This window comes from Meleagris gallopavo, chromosome 3 (genome assembly GCF_905368555.1).
Source record: "Meleagris gallopavo chromosome 3, MGAL_WU_HG_1.1, whole genome shotgun sequence".
NCBI classification, from domain to species: Eukaryota; Metazoa; Chordata; class Aves; order Galliformes; family Phasianidae; genus Meleagris; species Meleagris gallopavo.
This window is the reverse complement of record NC_139406.1, coordinates 29,719,420-29,737,217: the sequence shown is the minus strand read 5'-3', so window position 1 is coordinate 29,737,217 and position 17,798 is coordinate 29,719,420. Positions and strand designations below refer to the sequence as shown.

At 42.7% G+C, this 17,798-nt stretch overlaps 1 long non-coding RNA gene across 2 annotated transcripts in view; it reads left to right on the top strand.

Annotated features, from left to right (window-relative positions):
- Positions 1–10,820, top strand: part of LOC146544649 (uncharacterized) — a 49,189-nt gene extending 38,369 nt beyond the window's left edge. For both annotated transcript variants that reach the window (XR_014882362.1, XR_014882363.1), the window contains one exon: positions 10,147–10,820. This is a non-coding gene — a long non-coding RNA (uncharacterized LOC146544649). The remainder of the gene's footprint in view (positions 1–10,146) is intronic.
- The last annotated feature ends 6,978 nt before the right edge of the window (positions 10,821–17,798 follow it).

Sequence of the window (17,798 nt, the reverse complement as noted above, 5' to 3'; positions counted from 1 at the left end):
GCATTAAAGTTATGATTCATATAGAATATGTCCAGTGAAACTTGTTATCTCCTCTCAGAGAAGGTAAGTAAGGTTGAGTATCTCTCCTGAGTGGGTTGGCTTGATGAGGGTTGCACAGAAATGGGCTCAAAGGGAAAAGCTGGTGTCCCAGAGAACACATAGGTCGGTATTTTGCTACATGAGTCACCAGTGATTTGATCTTTACGTAGGGGGTAATCTTGAGCTTTATGCGGAGTACCTACGCTATCAAAAGCAGATTAGAGCTTCTCCCTGTGCTCCCTTGACAAGCCTTTCAGTCTGCTTGGATGAGCATGGCATTAGGAGGTTGACGCTGCTGGAGGGTCTGTTTTTCTGATGAGGCAGGAGATGAAGTCCTGACTACCTGTTGTTATTCAAGAGCTGATAGCACTTTCTGTGCAGAGAAAGCCAATGATTCCTGCCCTGTGTGAATGTATTATGTTCCACTTCAGTTTCCATGGCATTTTGCTGTTCTTGGCCCAAATAATTGTTTAGTCCTTGTGAGTGCCACAGTACTGAATAGGGAAGTATTTCAGCCCATACATAACATTGTGGCAGGACTGGTGATGAGACTTAGTGCTGATTTTACAGAGTACTTTTGTCTGTGAAAAGTCACAGAGGCTGTCATTTGTATTCAAAGCCTCTCAGTGCACTGAGAAAAGCTTCATCAGGCCAGACCCAAAAAGGCACCCGTGTCCCTAAAACTCAGTGTCCTCAGTACATGATGCTCAGATGAGAAATCTGAGTCCTGGATGCCTGCGTTTGACACATGCGTGCAAGAGAAGTCCTGTGCCTTTGTCTAGGGCTCCGAGGTCAGAGTGCTGAGCAGATGGCCTACACCAGCAAGAAGGGTAGCTGAACTTAGGGGTGAGCCTTGGGGAGCAGGAGTGGTGATGTTCGTATGGGCCAGGAGCCACTTCTCTGGCTTTTCCTCCAAACAAAATGAACATCTGAACAAATCAAACCTCTGAAGTCAGCTGAGTGCCTCCTGGCTGAATAAGGATTCTTCTAAAGATTGTTTTGGGTCTGGTGTCATGCAGAAAGCTCATGCTTATCCAGACCTACAAGATTATTTTGGACACAATAAGAAAAGTTCTGGTATATTTGGGACTGTTCAGCCAGAAGGAGACTTGGGCAATTTAATCAATGTCTATAAATATTTGAAGGGAGGATGCACAGTGAATATGGCCAGGCTTTTTTTTTTTTTTTTTTTTTTGGTGCTGAATGCCAAGATAAGGGGATGTGCACAAACTGAAATGCAGGAGGTTCCACCTGAACATCAGGCAGCACCCTGACCTATGTGGGTGACAGAGAACTGGCACAAGTTGCTTGGAGACTGTGGAGTCTCCTCCTTGGAGATCTTCAGAAGCTGCTTAGACATGGGCCTGGGCACCCTGATCTGGGTGTTCCTGTTGGAGCACAGCTGAGACCAGATGGACCCAGAGGGCTCTACCAGCCTCATGCTGCGAGTCTCTAGTTCTGCGATTCTGTCTTTTAAAATATTCACCTCTTCTTTGCCATAAAAAGTGATAATCGATGGAAGTGACAATCCAAACGCTCCTTTCAATCAAAGCAGCATGCATTACTATTTAACAAAGCTTGTGACTCAAAGTTCTATAAAATATGCTTAGATTCTGCAATAATGGATCCATTAATAGAGGAATTACCTTACTGTGTACACAGGAGAAAAGCTTCACTTTAGGACAATTGATAGAGGTTCTGGGAGATGATTGGATAGAATTTTGCTCTGAAATGAGGCAGCTGCTTGTAGAGCAATTTTTAGTGGCAAACACATCCCCAAATGTGTTGTTTTATCATTATTTTCCTATTATTCACACTGAAAAAATATCATCATAAAAATATTGCTTGTTCCAGTATGTTACTCGGTTACTAAGGTTACTAGATGAGATCTGTTTGGAATGATTTACAACTCCTAAATACACTTTTCTCCCTCAACAAGCTGAGAAGAAGAATCTGCCCTAATAAATTAACCATGGTAAATGTGGACTGACCTACAAATTAGGAAATGCAAGGTTAAATACAAACATCGATCAAAAGCAATAGCTATAAATAGATAATGAACTGAAGAAACAATGCCTGCAAAGCAAGAGGCTCCTGGAGCATGTGTATTTGCTGGCAAATGCTACTTAAGTACCCTGCTCACCAAAAGAAGAGGATGCCTCTTGCATGCACCCAGAAGAAATGTTTCTGTGTGGCAGACAGCCTTGCCACTTTTACCTAGTGTAAGTCAAGAAGAAATAACTTCCTCCATTAAATTTTGCAGGGAAGTTAGACACAGATTGTCCAGAGCCAGAGCTGTGATCTGACACATTGTCACTGCCCACTCACAGATGAGAAATTGCTGCTTTGGTGTGCATTTTCTATTACCATGGACCATGACTGTTCTGTGGTGTGATGGAAAGGGTGCTGTGTCCAGAAAGAGCACACAATGTTTCGAGAAAAAACAGGCAGTCAAATCTGGGCTTCCTCTTGCTCCACGAGGAGAAGGTCCTTATAACCAGTTACAAGTACCAGTGCCAGTTTTATACAGTTCTTTATTATTTTGGCTTTATGTTGTTGGGTAAGTCAGAAGCTCTGTTTTACAAAGGGGCATCATCTTAGCCTTCAGCTTGCAGGTGAAATGTAGTTTCTAAAAATGGATGCAGACATTTTCGCTGAAACAAATTATATGGTCAAACCAGCAGATCTTAGTGTACGATCACAAGTCTGTTGTCTGCAGGGCAAACACACTAAAACGTACTGAGTGAGGATCCACTTTCACAGGAATGGAACCTTCCAGACACAGGTTTTGTTTTTGCAAGGTTGGCATCTCTGTTTTGAAAGGCAGGCCCTAAAGCTCTCAAGCGGCCTGAAGTGTGATCCTTTCTTTGGAGCCTTGTAATGTGCCATCAAAGGTTTTGGGAACACCCTTTACTGAAAGCATGATCTCCGCTGGAGGTCTCTGAGCCTGAATGGTTGTAAATAATGGATAGAGAAAGCCCCTTAGAGATGCAAGACAAGCGCTAGGGAAATGAGAAGCCTAGGAAACTTTCTCCACTAATTAAAATCCTGTTTTCAAGTAGCTGCCTCTGGCAACAGGGAATATAGTATACAGCACTGGAAGGGATTTAGGAGCAGGTTTAGAAATGGAATGGTGCTACTTGGATGAAAGCACTGTCTTTTTTTACTACAAAGGAAGAAAAACAAGAAGGTTGTGGTTTAATTAGCCCACCAGTGCAATAACCCAGCTGGGAATGCTACTATTTTCCTTAAGCCTCTCTCCTCTTTGGAGGACTGTATCAACCTTCCCTCTGACAGAGCCCTGAGGATACAGGATCAGAGTGGCTGAGGTTGGAAGGGGCCCCAGAAGTCCATCCAGTACAACTCCCCACTCAAAGCAGCATCCACTAGGGCAGATATCACAGGAGCAGGACTGTGAGAAGGTTGATCAAGACTGTGTCCAACTACGTTTTGAGTATCTCCATGGAAGATGACTCAAGAAACTCTTGGCAACTTGTCCCAGTGTTCGACCAGTCTCACAGTAAAAATGTTGTTGTTGTGTCTTTTTTCTTATGCTTAAATGAAAGTTTCTGCATTTCACTTTGTGCTCATTGCCTCTTGTCCTGTAGGCAACACTGTGAGTCTGACTCCATCTTTAGTCTTCCCGTTGGATATTTGTAAGATCACTCCGAGCCTTATCTTCTCCATGCTTCCCACCTCTCTCAGCTTCCCCTCATATGTCAAATATTCTTAGCCCTTTACTAGTTTTCTGGCCATTAACTGGACCCACTCCAGTTTACCTAAGTCTCCCTGTATAAGGAAGGCCAGATTCCACAATCACTTTATCAGTGCTGAGCAGAGAGGAAATATTATTTCCTTTCCTTTGTTGGCAGCACTCAGCTTCACACAAAAAATGGGATGCTGTTGGCCTTCTTTGCCAAGGGGTGCCTCCTGTGGTTCTGGTTAGCTTGATGTCCACCAGACTCCAGAGTATTTCTCTTCAGAATTGCTTTCCAGTCAATTGGACCACAGCTAATATTTGTATAAAGGTGTTGTTCTTTTTCAGTACAAGACTTTGCATTTCCTCTTGTTGAAGTTTGTGAGATTCCTATTGACCCATTTCTCCAACCTATCTACATTATTCTGAATAGCAGCACATCCATCTGGTGCCACTACTTGGACTCAAGTGTACATTCAGTGTCTTTACATGCAAATTTGATGAGGTTGTCCTCAGTTCCAGGACATTAATGTAGCAGTTAAATAGTACTGGTCTTGTAGTGTTGACCGCTGGGGTACACCACTAGCTACTTGTATCCACTTGGACTTCATGCTGCTGATCACAATCTGTTGAGAAAATCAGTCTGCGTCCATGTATCTAGTCTGTGCTTTGTCAATGCATCAGTGAGAATGTTATGGGAGACAATGACAAAAATTTTACTAAAGACAAGGTGATCATCCATTGCTCTTTTGGGGATTTTAAGCAAGGCTGACTAGCCCATATTTCTGTAGGTCATCCTTCCTGCTTTTCTTGAAGACAGAAGTGATGTTTGTCATTTTCCAGTTGACAGGAACCCACTTTGTTTATGTTAGTCCTTGCTAACCTGGTCCTCCTCCACCAAGATAAGACTTCCTTGCTACAGACTTTCCCTCTGGTATCAGGGGCTTGGGAAAACAAATGTCAAGGCCAATGTGAAGAAGACATTGAGTACCTTGACATTTCTCATTTCTTTTCTATTCTTCCTTGTCCTTTGCTACCCTGACCAAGTTTCCTGGATGAACCCTGGACCTTTTGTTTTAGGAAACCTCATCCGCAGCCCTATTTTATGGATAAACTTTGGGTCTGCATTACACGTTGGTTGTAACTATTTTTGTCCCTACTCCTGCATCTGATTCTCTTTCCTGACTCAATGCTATCACCTGTCTGATGGTTACTTGATTAGAAAAATGTCAGTGTCACTTACTTACTCTGCTAGGAGGCAGCAATACTGCACAGAAATACTGTGGGGTTGAGTGTACTGTTTGCATTAGGTCCCACTCGGGACACAGTCCTACTCTCAATGTTTTCTGGCACAGTCAACCGACCCTCTGGTTTCCTCTACACAACTTCAGCCCCCTTCCCCTTTTGTGAGGTTTCTGAAGATTTGCATCTTCGTATGTAGGTAAGCATAAAAGATTCACACTAATTAGTAGAAGACTTTAGGTCTCACATGGGCTTCCAACGAATACTACTTTATGTTCCTGGCAACTGAAGTTTCTGTTTTTTCTCTAGAGTTTTACCACAAGATGTTGCTATTAGTTAATTCTGTTTTCTTCCACCGTCCTCCCTAGTTGAGGTCTTAGAGACTTAATTTCCTTGCTGTTATCAACTAAATACACATCTGCTTTCTGATTCACTTAAGATGATTACTAAATCAAGCTGGTGCTGCTTATGGCTGTCTAATTGGTACGCTCTGACTTGTTGCTTTGCAGAGATATTAGCCATGTCCTAAATCCTGGTGACTAAGTCAGCATTTTAATAATATCCCAAATCAATTCTATGTAGGTATACTATAGTTGTTTTATGAGGCAGCTTCTTAGCTCCAGAAAGTTGTAGGGAAGGTGTGATTCTGTTTCAGAGTATATTGGTCTTTCAACACCAACCAAGAGCCATTCTGTCATTGAAATATTACTGTATTCCCCTAAGGGATAGGGTTTGTCTATCTGCCCCTTCCCAGCTACTAAAATGTCTTCTTTATTTTCATTCCATCCTGGCCAATTGATCAACCTTCCTTGGGAAATCAGCTGCCAAGTTGCGCACTGAATTGCCCCTGTTGTGCTTGCTTACCTGGGCATGGCTACCTTTGCTCATTCACATTGTCTTGAGGGGGGATTTGGAAAATCACTGAGCCTGTTGTTCCACACTGCCTGTTTATACAAGGAGATGGTGGCACCTCTAAGAGGTTTTCTCTTTCCTTGATTTGACACTGTTCTGGGTTACAGTCCTTAAAAAAAAAAGGATTTCCCCTTTATTAAGGGAACACACTGAGCTCTCAACCTTGCAGGCTGCCATAGCTGAGTTCACTGTTGAGATAATGCTATGCCCGGTGAAGAGAGTCTGATGCCCAGACCAGGCACATGAAATGTCATCCCTGTGTGGCATTGTCCATCCTACACTTGTGTTTTCTGTGACTCACCACCTCAGCGTGGAGCTTTTTATCACTTTTGGGCATGGTGGGGGAGGAGAGGAAGGATAGGTGAAGATTTTCTGACTACCCTTTTTTCTTCCCTATTGCAAATCCTATGGCACAAAACTCCATTTAAATGTCTCCTTACTAAATGCCACCCAGAAACTGAGGCACTACCTCCCACAGCCTACCTGTCAAGTTGTCCTCAATCAGGACAGCCTTTCTTGAGATGCAGCTGCAAGGAGCACAAAGAAACAACCACATGCTCTGACACAGATGAAGAAACCCTACTCTCAATTGCCTTAAGCACTGTGAAATGTTCCACCTCTTATGCTTCTGCCCCAAGACCGTGGTTCTGCTGCAGCAAGCTGAGGAAGAGATGTAATAAATGTGCACACACATACACACACAGACCTGAGATGAGAAATGGCTGCTGGTATATGCTCTCTGCTGAGTTGCTGCTAAAGTAAAGCTGGGGGAAGCCGTATGAACTGTGAGCAAGCAGTGCTTTCAGATCAGGCAGTTTAGAACCTGCTTTGGTGCCATCTCAGAGGCTTTGCTTTTTCCTAATAGGAGATGTTTTGAAGGTGATCAATCCCTCTCTTCACCACTCCCACTCACTTCATAAATTCCTGACAGGCATCCTTTGTTCTGAAGATTTTTGTCCTCGGATCACTTCTTCACCCACATGCCCTTTGGTTTCAAACTGCATTAACCAGCAGCATTACTTGCCTATGTATTAGTCAGCTGTTACAGGTTTTAACTAAGGAACAGCACAGTTGAGTTCACACATTTGTTAAGTGATTTATGAAATTACAGAAAGATTTGTTCAGATAAGCTTAATGGATTTTATTAGCACAGCACCAATAATTTAGGTCTTAGACAGAGAGAAAAAAAGCCAGCTCCTTCAGGCATCTTCAGCTTAATTTTTCATGGATCACAGGACAGAGTTCAGCAACCCATACAGTCTGCTGGGACCTCACCTTGAAGAGGAGATTGACAGCATGATTGGAAACCCGTGCCCAGATTTCAGTGTGGCTTTGCTAGTGTTGACTTTATCTTCAGCCCAGATCTAGGCAAATAGACATATCTATTTATCTCCACTTCTAAATTTTCCTTAAATATCTGCAACATTTTAGTTAGAAGTTTGGTGGAGTTGTAACTTGAAATGTGTTTTTAATGCAATGTTTCCATTTTCTGATCAGCAACCAAAAGGGAAGACCATGTCCATCTGACAGATATAATTCATCACAGCATCAAGGTCAGCATGGCATGCTTTGCTGTCAAGAGTCCTACGTTGGGTCCTCTTCCCTATCCAGTTCCTTTCTCTTCTCTCATCATGACACAAACACTGTTGTAACATCTACTTCTCCTATAAAAATGTTTCAAAAAGAGCAGATGTAGAGATATCCAGCACTGCTATCAGAGTGAGCTGCAGTTTTCCCACCATTATAGCTGGGATTGCAAGCAAAAACTCTGCAATGCTTCAGGTTTAACAAACACAACTCCACGGTGATGTTTAAAGCACAAATGTTCTGAGACTACCAGATTTAGTTCCTGATCAGACATAATGTGAGCACCCAAGAAGGCTCTGTATAAAAGGAAAATCCTCTTAGCTGAATGATCAGACAGTAACTCACCTTGTGTAGTTTATAAAAGTAGGTTTATATAGAGGGAAAAACTCTACAAAGTATAAACAAGATCAAAATGCAACCTCATTACTGGTTACCCTTGGCAAGAGCTGAGCAACACAGAGCTCTTTGGGAGAGTTTCTGAGGAGAAAAAGTATGCAGCCAAAAGACCATCTTCTAGGCTCCTAGCACACTGCTGCCTGTCATTGAAAAGATAAATTCTTCCTCAGGATGGCTGCTTTTGCCAAAGGGAGCACAGTGCTGCTGTCTGAGATAGGTAGTTTCAGAAATGCAGGTTCCTGCTGTAGTTGGATTTTTGTCCCTTCACTTGTGCCTTGTGTCTAGCTGCTGGATTATGGGGGCAAATCAGGTGCCAGAGGAGAATTAAATTTGGTTTAATGCTATAATTAATTCTGTAGGAATTAATATGACAGCGTCTTCCGTCTGCAGTGATGTTGAGTTGCAGCAAAGCTAAAAATATAACATATTTACTAAAATATAAAGCTATGGATTAATTTTCAAGCATATTATGAACAGTCAGAAGCCTTTATCACAGAGAAAAGATGTAGCCTGTGTCTGAATGCCTATGGCCTGCTGAAGTCCCTCAAACTCTGTGAAGTAGAGCCAAGTGCGCAAATGGGCACCAATCATTTTGTTTTTGTTTGGTGTCCTGCCTGCAAGTAATGTGATGGCTTTTTTGCCAGTGCACCTACAGGGCCCAACAGGAGCTGTGTTCTCATTATGCAGTGTAGTACCAAGGCTTGGGAATGGGACAGAGCATCTCTGAAAAAGGGAAGCACTTGGATGTGCATTTCATGATTTTGAAGAGAATGGGATGATAATGGGAAGAAGCAAAAAAAAAAAAAAAAAAAAGGCTGGAAGTGGCATATATGCAAATTCTAGCTTGTTATTCTCAAATTATTTTATCATAAACAACAAGGAAAAAAAAGGAAAAGGGATTGCTTTGCCAACTTTGCCTAAGCTTTAGGCAACTGGGCTTTGTAAGAGTAATGTACAGCTGAGAAGGGACAATTCATACTGTGGGTTGCTGTTTTTACAGCCGTTCTTCCAATCATGAGCCAAGAACTGGGGACTGCATGTCCTTTACATATATATTGTCAACACTGTGTTTGTTCTGCTGTTGGCTTCACTGCTTGTTTGAGTTAATCAAAGCTGAAACAGAAGAAGGCTTAGAGAGATTCCCTGCAGATCTGCTCTCAGATCTGAGTTTGCTCACCAGTGAAATGGTGTTCATTCACAGCCTTGAAGCAGAGTCCTTTTCCTGCCCCATCCTTCAGCTCCTCAAGCTCTATGGACCATGTTCTGGAAGCAAAGGGGAGCCTACTGCAGAACTGGCAGACTGATACTGCTGCAATATGTACCATCCCCTGGAGAGGATGATCACAGTACTGCCACAACTCTCTCCAGGATGTTCAGTAAAAGAGAAATACTCTGTAAAATAAACAAAATAAATAGTAGCAGTGGTTGTCACAGTCACTTACTGGGTGGAGAATTGCTTGTGATGGTGTTCCATCCCTGCATCCCTCAGCCTCACTGTGCTTTTCAAGGCAACTTTGTTTTTAAAAATAGTTTTCTTTAACTCCAGGTGTTTGTTGTTGTTTTTTCAACTGTATCCTGGGCTGCATGTGGCCAGCAGACTGACACAGATGATTCTTCCCCTCTACTCTGCTTTTATGGGACCCCATCTGGAGTATTACATTCAGCTCCGGGCCCCAAATATAAGGAGGACATGGACCAGTTGGAGTGAGTTCAGAGGAGGTCACACAGATGATCAGGGAGCTGGAGCATCTCTCCTATGAAGAAAGGCTGAGGGAGCTGGGCTTGTTCAGTCTGGTGAAATTATAGCAGCCTCCAGTACCTAAAGAAACCTACAGTGAAGTTGGAGAGGGACTTTTTACAAAAGCATGGGACAATGAGTGATAGTTTTAAACTAAAAAAGGAGAGATTTAAATTAGATATAGGAAGAAATCTTTTACTCAGAGGGTAGTGAGGCACTGGCACAGCTGCCCATAGAAGCTGTGGATGCTCCATCCTTAGAAGCTTTCAAGATCAGGTTGGATGGGGCCCTGGGCAGCCTGAGCTGCTGGGTGGCAGCCCTGCCCATGGCATGGGTTTAGAACTAAATGATCTGTAAGGTCCCTTCCAACCCAAGACAGTTTTTAATTCTATTATTCTATGAACGATGTAACACAATCCATAGGTTGCCATGCAATCTTTGACATGAAAAATTCATTGCTGCCTTTCCCAAAAGAGATGACAATGTAGATATTTATCACTGCAAACATACTGATACATGAATTGTTTTATTTTAGATCTGTGGCATTCTTCAGGCACTTCACATGAAAGCAGAAGAGAACCAGTGTAGGAGGGAAGCTCTTCAGTATCAAGATTTGGATGCTTTTCTGGAATGACTTACTTGACTTTAGTGGCATCAGTTCTAACAACAGCTAAAATTCAGGTATGTGCAGCTTAATTATTTTCCCCGAGTGTTAGGATTTAGAGGCATTCTTATGGCTTTATGAAAGACAGTAGAGGGAAAAAAAGAGGAGTTGTTTAGCCACCCTGTGCAAAAAAAAAAAAGTACTAACAATTCAGATTGATTTACAGATTTGTTTCTTACCAGATTCCCTTTTCTTTTCAACTCAAAAGATGTAGTAATTAAACATCACTTTGCAACACTTCATCTCCATTTTGTTGCTTGAAACTTTCTCTGTTTTTAAGTGCCATTTTCACTGCTTTGCCACTTCTTTGCATCCCTTCTTTCCTGTGGATTTTGTCTCTACTTCTGAAGAGAAGTGGAATATCTCCATAAAATTGCAAGTTCAGCATAAACACAGATCCTTCACTTTGTTTGAATTCCTCTGTAACTTGTTGCCTATTTCCCCCAAGTGTATTGGAATGAGGATGATAGCTCTAAGGAAATGCATGGTAGCCTCTTTCTCCTGGTCCAACAGTCCTCATACATTTGACATTGCTTATGGACCAATCCTGCTCCCTTCACTTTTTCAAATTCATTTGCTCCCTTTCACTGCTGTCTCTTGCTCCCTGTGGCAGCTGAGCTGAATATTCTTTGCTGTCACAAAATTGCAGGGTTCAACACTGATGACACCATCCTCCTCTGATCATGGGCTTTGCCTGCTTTCAAGATGTTCAGTTCCCTTCTTGCCCTTGTCTTCCTGAAATGGCATTAATGCCACATCCCCTTCCACCTGTTGGTGCATGATGCATACCCTCTTTGAAAGAAAATTCTGCACTCAGAACTACTGTTCTTCCTGCAGCTCAGTGGTGCCAAAATTCAGCCAGCAACTGGGGGCTGGGAGCACCTCATAGGGGCTGAAAATGGGGTCTTTTTTTTCTTTCATAGAGTCACAAAATCATAGGAATTGGAAAGGACCTCTGGAGATAAGCAAGTCCAACCCCACTGGAAAGCAGGTTCCCTACAGCAGATTGCACAGGAAAATATGCAGGAGATCTTGAGTATATCCAGAGAAGGAGACTCTGTAACCTCCCAGAGCAGCCTGTTCCAGGGTTCTGTCACTCTCTTATAATCTGCTGACTTCTTATAATCTCTCCTCTGCTGAGAAATATCTCTGTATTATTCACTTCCCCTGCAAATAACTGCATAAATACTTTTTTTTCTTTTTTTCTCTCTGGAACCTTTAGTGCTCAGCAGAAAGGCACAAGCTTCTCAAAGGCATGTTCTTGATAAGTGTTAGCAGTGTTGTGTTTGGCTCTGGTGCACCGTGGCTTTTCAGGATAGGTGTAAAATATAGCTTTGGTGTAGCATCCTGTGAAGTCTTTCTACCCAGAGCAGAGTTGAGTTTCTTCCTTTCACTATATAATGAACTTCATAACCCCTCCTAATCAGAGGGTTGTGAAGTCAGTATGGAGTGGGAAAAAAATAGGAGTGGTGCTTTAATTTACTTGGAGAACTCTCCAACCTCTGCCTCATTCCAGCCCCCACCCTGCCTCATTCCAACTTGAAAGTTGCCACCTACCCTGTTGCTCTTGGGAGCGTGCTCCCAGAGCTCATCTTTGTCCTCCCCGCATCCTTGTTCTCGTTAACAGGAGAGTCACATCCTTTCCAGGCACCTTCTCTTTGCATCATGTCTCACCTCTTTTCTAGCATATCTTCAGATCTTCCCACGCTCTCCTTCTTTTGCTATTTATCCACATATGTGAATACTCATGCGTCCAGTGCTGCATCCTTCCTTTATATGTTTTAATTAGGATGTCCGGCACAGCTTTAGTTCCTTTAATTTAATCATCCTTTATCTTGCTCTTCATTTCTCTTTCTCGGAACCTCATTTCTTGCTGTATTAAGTTCATTTCTCTTGTTGCTTCTTCAGCTGTTAAGAAAATGAGGTATAATGAGCATCTATCAAGATCCATTTTCCATTTACCCATGAAACTCTTATGATCCTTTTTGATTAAAATACAGATGGGCCTGAATAGAGTCAAAGAATAATTAAAATGAAAGAAAACTCACCTCAGGAGTTGTTTAAAAATTCATACGACTCCAAAATTGTCTACATTCTATGTTCTTCTATCATCCACAAATCTCTTTTGCATTAGGAATTCACAGACCATTGGTCTTACATTACCTGTAGTGCTGGGATAAAGCTGAAATATCTAAGTCTTAATTTACCTCCCTTGAACTGAAAGATTAGTCATCCACAAGCAGTCAATTGTGCTGGTTATAGTGATCACTAAAGCAGCCACATCCTCATCTTCCTTGCTCAGTTTCAGAATGGGAAATGATTGCATCAGCATCATTTCTGCTGCGTATTCTCACTCTCTGTCTCTCCTTCTCTTTTTTTCTTCTAATTTCTGCTTATTTTGAACTGAAAACATAGAATCATAGATTGTCTATAAAACAGTTACAGAACATGAGGTACAATCCTTAGAGAAACAACTGCTTGACTGAAATGGTGAGTTTCTCCTCTCCATTACAGTAAACAAACCAAGGAGACTCATTTTACCTCACGACTGGTAGGTTGAAATCATCATCCACTTGCCCTTTTTCCCTCTGATTATTCTGCCCACTCCATATGCACCACCAATCATCCAGTGCATCCCAGGCAGACACCAGACCATCAGGTTTCAAGGATGACTTTCCCATTTAGTGACAGTTGAAGCTGTTTTCTTGCAGCTATGCATCCAGGAAGTGAAGGACCAGGAAGGGATCCAGGTGTTTCAAATTGTAGAGATTTCTTTTCATGTCAGAGGTAAGGATGCAGTGCATTTGCTGACTGCTGATGTTAGTGCCAGCATGGATCCTCTTTGGAAATTCCTTATTAAATTGTCTTTCAAAGCTGTAATGAGGAGCTGGATGTTGTTACTGAAAAAGGGCAAGGTTTCTTTTTCTCTTGTAGCATCCATTGCAAATTACTCTAAAATATGAACAAAAAAAGAGCTAGACATGCTTAACACCTTCTTCCTTCACTTACTCTCAATTTTCACACACAAAAAAGTATCTATTTTTCCTATTTAAACTGCAAATACATATCAGATTCTGGAACAAGCATTTCCATTTCCCAGTGCACCTCTGGCTGTCAAAGCTGCAAATCATGAACTATGGTTGAACCTTCCAAACTTTTCTTCTGACTTTCCTCATTGAGACTGCCAACTTTCTTTGCTTGAAGTCCTATGCTGCAAGGATTCTGATCTGTAACCTGCCCCAGATGGAACACTCATTTTCTCTCCTACATAGCATTATGGAGAATAGCTCTTCAAAAGACATTTTTTAATATTTTTCCCTACGTTATACTTAACTGTTAAGTGATTGTTCTCTAAAATTTCACTGTGCTGATAAGAACAGTGGCTAACAGGACCATGTCCCCATGCTGCTGAACACTGGGTGTGGGGCACTTCGACTGTGTCTGAGGAGCCACGTATGTTACCTTTGCCTTCCTGCTGCACTTGAGTTTCATCTGGCTGATGGTATTTGTGAGAAGGCTGTGGATGCACTCAACAGACAATCCTAGAACTGGTATGTTTGGATGTTCCCATAGCAAAGAAAGAGCTTGGCTATTGTAGGCTATGCAAAAATGTTTACTGGGAGTTGTCCTGATCAAGACTCAGGAGCTGTTAAAGCTGTAGGACTGAAGGTCCAAGATATGCTTTGATGCTAATGGCACAGACTTGTCCAGTCCTGGCACGATGCGTGACCATCTCCCTCTTGACTCCTGCAGTTCATAAAGCACTAGATGGGCTGTCGGCACGGATGGAGAACACTCCTCCAGTTGCTGCAGGAGTCATTCTGCCCTTCAACTGCTTCAGCACATGTGCAGGATGAGAACAGGCAGCCTGGATTTGCCTGTGTTGAATATTACTACAAAATACAGGCAACGCATAGCACCTTGATGGTGTGTGGGCAAGCAGCCCTGTTCCCTGCCCTGCAGGATAGAGAGCACCATCACCACCGACAAAGAGCTGATGCTGCAGGGTCCTTCTGCACCTGTACCTTCTGGCAGTGTGGGACAGAGCACGGCAGAAATAGTGACAGCACTGCTGATGGGACACATTGGTGTGGAATGCAATTTTTCTGCACTCATCAGGCATGGCTTAAGGCCTTCATTGTTAAGGAATAAAGGAAGGAGAAGAGAAAGCTTTGGGGAGACCTACTTTTGGCCTTCCTGTATTGAAAATAAGCTTATAAACAGGAGGGAAACATACATTTTACATGGTCTGGTAATGATAGCAAAAGGGGGAATGGCTTTAAAGTAAAAGGGGGGAATTTTGGCGAAACATTAAGTAGGAAGAAATTTTATTGTCAGAGAGTGGTGAGACATTGGAATGGGCTGCCCAGAGAAGCTGTGGATGCCTCTTCCTGAATGTGTACAGGGCCAGATTGGATGGGGCCCTGAGCAGATTGAGCTGGTGGGGGCAACCCTGCCCACAGTAGGCCATTGGGGCTCAATTCACTTGAAGGACCCTTCCAAATCAAGCCATTCTGTGATTCTATGAAAAGGCTGCAGTGACAAAGCCAAACTAACATCATCACTTTGCAGGTACAGGCAAAACCAGCTATACCACTGTGCTAGCATTCGACTAAGCAGGGTCCTTTCAGAATGACTGCCGTGTGACTGAGCAGCAAGTTCAGTATTTAAAATGAAAATCAACACTTCCCAGCAGCAAGGTAGTTCATTAAACATTTTGTTGCATGAGCCAGCATCACTTTTCTGAAAAAAGGTGTCAGGATGTTCAGCCAAATGAGCAATTCAGTTGGCTTAACTTTCCTGACCGTTTTCTAATTTGGTTTTAATGAAGATATAATTAAGAGGTAATGTCAGTAGAGCAGAACATTGTTACAGGATAATGGTCTCCTGCTGACGCATAAATGATAAATGCAGTAAATACAGAAGGAAAGATGGACTGTTCATTTTCAAAGCAGGAGACATTGATCATGAGACACTCTTCTGTGTAGATATCTCTATTTCCATTTTGTCAGGAGAATGACAGGCAGCACATCTCAGGGTTTGGGCCCGCTCCCGCTTTGTAGGAGGCGGAGGAAAGCTCTTGGCGTGGCTCTGCTGTGACTGGAACACACCATCACTAATGGCAGTTTGTGGGTTTGACTCACAATTGCTCACTTTAACCTGATTGTCCAACATCACTCGGGCTGCTGTAGCAAACGTGACAATTGAGCGTATCAGTGCTATGGCATAACTTAGCCACGATAGCACTGCTTATGAAAGCGAACCTCCTGTCAGAAATCAGCCTTTTTACTTTTTGACTTGCTGGAGCTTACTTTGTTCATCTTTTCTGGTGAACTTCCAGCATTGCGATAGAAGTAATCAGGATTTTATGTTCCAGCAAATATTGTTCACCTCCACTGCAATTCAGGCTGAAAAAATATTTCCATTCTAAACTTCACTTTCCATTTTTAAGTTTTACAAAACTTATCTGGGGAGAAATTCTCTTCTCAGGCTCTTAAGCCAAGTAATAACTTTAACTTTTTTTTTGCATTATGAAGGATGACAAGATATAGTATCACCTAAAGCTAAGGCTGTTTTTTCAAGCAGAAAAGTGTATGAAATAACTGCAAATGAGACTTTTGCTAAAATACGGAGAAATCTGAGAAGTTAAAACTTCCTGTGAAATTAGTACTTACTGAAGAGAACTGTCTTTGTTCTGTCTGAAATAATTTGGGATTTGAATTTGCAAACTAATGACAATTTAGAGCCCACAGTGTAAGTCTTAAATCTTCCAGGATGCCCAAGGAATAATAGTACCTCTCTCTCATGTAGTGATCTTCATCAATGACTTGCAAAGCATTTTATGCTGATCAGCATGAGGGCTAGCCAGACATGGCTTCATTTAAAAAAAAAAAAAATCCAGGCTTTTACCTTTCTGTTCTGGAGTGGAAGCAAATCCAGCCTTTCAAAAATGCTAATAAAACCCGAGAGACTGTTAGCACACCATATGTTAAACTCATCCAAGCTGAGGGGGATTTGCCTTCAAGCCCAGAAGAGGTCTGTTTAAACATGCCCTAACTACTGCGCTGCATGCAGTCTTTTTGCTCTTGTCTGAGAGGTGCATATGCTAAGAGGGACGAGTGAGTTGTCACCTGTGACATGAGAGCTGCACTTCTCAATGTCCCTTTTGGGTCATGCAGGTTTGGGCACAGTTAGTCATCTTCTGCAAGAAGCTGTACCGCCTCTCTGTCAGTGCCAGTGATGCTGCAGAGTGTAGATGATCTTTCACCTTTGTTCTCCTTTGTGAATTACAGTGTTTACCAACAGCCTCTCTTCTTGTGTGGAGCACCAAGCTGTTTTCCACTTACACCTCCACAGCTGAGGTGGAACACCTTCTGATAAAAAAGGACATCTCCTTCCAGACCAGAGAAATGTGCCTGCCACATAGAAGTTGCTGTGACAAGTGCATTGACAAGAAAGGCACAATTTTGTCAAATTACCATCTTACAGCCAGAGAAAATTGTTTTACCATCCAGCCCATAAGTCAGCATTTTAGCAGCATCTTATACAGGAAAGCCAAGACTCCATAAGCCCAAGCAGCATGCCCAAAGTTAGAAACCAGTGGCTGAGCTTGGCACAGGACACAAGTGCTCAGCCTCTCAGCACACTGACTATGAAGAGAAATTAGAGTATTAGAAGCTGTGATTGTTTTCAGAGATAATTCTGTGGACTCAATGGACTCCATGACCTCCATAGAGTCAGGGGACTGCATTTATATCGTCAGCATCCGGTTAGAACTTGGCTTATGGCATATGGTGCAGTTTTGCACCTCCATTTCCCTTGGAGCCCTTGTCACTTAGCTGTTGATGTGATCAAAGGAAGCTGGAAAAGCACATGCAGGAGCTGTGTTTCTGTGAAGCTGTACTCACACAGCCAAAAGAAATTACAGAAATCAGATGGGACCCAGAATTAACAGTATGGGTTCATCCTGAGCTGGCTCCTGCTGAGGCACAGTGCTCCCCCAAACTGAACCACTCCTCCAACAGATCAATTTTAAAGTTCCTGGGCACAGCAGCAGGCTGTCATCCAACTGGAAGCTGCTGGTAGTGGCCACCTTTTTCCTTCAAAAAACAAACAAACAAACAAAAACCCACCTCTGTGCAGCTTACCAATGGTGTCAGAAGCTGAATGAAATAACATAGGACTCCCCTGTGCTTGCTGGAGTGAGAACACCATGCTTTCAGGTTGAAGAAGTCTCGCTAAATTTGCAGATTACACCAAGTTGAGAGGAAGTGTCAATCTGCTGGAGAGTAGGAAGGTTCTTCAGAAGGATCTGGACAGGCTGGATCAATGGGCTGAGGCCAGTTGTATGAGATTTGACAAGATCAAGTTGCAGCTCCTGCACTTGGATTAAAACAACCTCTTGCATCACTGCAGGACTGGGGCAGAATGCCTGACAAGCTGTGCAGAGGAAAAGGATCTGGAGGTGTTAGTTGACAGCTGAAAATGAGCCCCTGTTGTGCCCAGGTGGCCAAGAAGGACAA